Source organism: Prionailurus viverrinus, chromosome D4, assembly GCF_022837055.1.
Source record: "Prionailurus viverrinus isolate Anna chromosome D4, UM_Priviv_1.0, whole genome shotgun sequence".
In the NCBI taxonomy this organism is placed as follows: Eukaryota; Metazoa; Chordata; class Mammalia; order Carnivora; family Felidae; genus Prionailurus; species Prionailurus viverrinus.
In genome coordinates this window covers 92,078,669-92,079,840 of record NC_062573.1, presented here as the reverse complement: position 1 = coordinate 92,079,840, position 1,172 = coordinate 92,078,669, and the positions used below count along the sequence as shown (strand labels likewise).

The 1,172-nt window shown below is 63.9% G+C and overlaps 1 non-coding gene across 1 annotated transcript; it reads left to right on the top strand.

Annotated features, from left to right (window-relative positions):
- Positions 1-475: 475 nt before the first annotated feature.
- LOC125151055 (U6atac minor spliceosomal RNA) lies at positions 476-601 on the top strand. The gene has a single exon (XR_007146613.1). It is a non-coding gene; the product is annotated as a U6atac minor spliceosomal RNA (small nuclear RNA).
- Positions 602-1,172: the final 571 nt, after the last annotated feature.

Sequence of the window (1,172 nt, the reverse complement as noted above, 5' to 3'; positions counted from 1 at the left end):
AGCGCCTCGCCCTCCCAACACCCACAGTTCCAAGCGCAGGGCCGTGTCCGGAAGTCCGTGGAGCGGGTCTTCGTTCCTCGTCTTCTGATTCGCTTCAAACCACTTCCATTTCCGCAGGAAGTGCCGAGTCTCTGGCCCACAGTCCGCGGGGCGTGTCGCTTAGGAAGTGAGCGCCGGCCCTGTTTTGTTTCCGGGGGAATCTGGTTTTCTGAAGGACGCTCGGGACTTCCGCGCGTCCCTCCCAGCCTCTGATTGGCTGGTTTCATGAATATATTAGGGAAAGGAGAGGCAAGTTTTTCCACGCGCGGCAGCGCCTGTGGGGATTTGAGCCGCAAGGTGTGAACACTGGTGGCTCCGCGATGAGGATAGGCGCCTCCGCCGGCGTGTCTGCGCGAGGTGCGCCGCGCCGAGTCGCCCTGAGCGAAAGGTGACCTAGGCAGGGGCCTTTAAATACCGCGCGGACGGATAGAAAGTCGTGTTGTATGAAAGGAGAGAAGGTTAGCACTCCCCTTGACAAGGATGGAAGAGGCCCTCGGGCCTGACAACACGCATACGGTTAAGGCATTGCCACCTACTTCGTGGCATCTAACCAACGTTTTTTTGGGGGAGACCTGGGGCGGGGGCTCCTCCGCAGGGTGCCGGGGCCGCAGCGCCCAAGACGTGCTCTCCCCTAGCGTGTACTGTGCTCCCTGCGGCACCCCCGCCACCGTCCGCGGGTCGGTGTCGCCCAGTGCCCCCGCCCCCCAACCTGCCGGCGGAGCGCTCCCTTATCAGGACAAGGGGTGTGACCCTGACTTAGGCCGCCTCGAAGCGCGAGAAGCTTCGCGCCGCGACGGCGCGCCTCTGGTCCACGGAGACCCGCACCTGCCCCGAGGGCCGTTACCCCGTTTGCCAGTCTTGAATGCCCCCGCACACTGATCTCGGCATCCTGGCTCCTGGGCAGGTGTGCCGAGCTCTCTGCACCGCCCGTGACGTCCCACCGCTTTCCTCGCCGAGGGAAGTAAATCCTTGGGCAAGCGTGCATTTCATTTGTAGGAGTCGAGCTGTTTCTATCCCCACCACCGGTCGGGCTGGGTGTGAAGCCTGGGGTCTCCTCCTGGGGCCTCGGCAGCCCCCGGCTGTACCTCTCTCCCTTGCGTGGGCCGTGACGCAGCAGTGGACAGCACCACGGG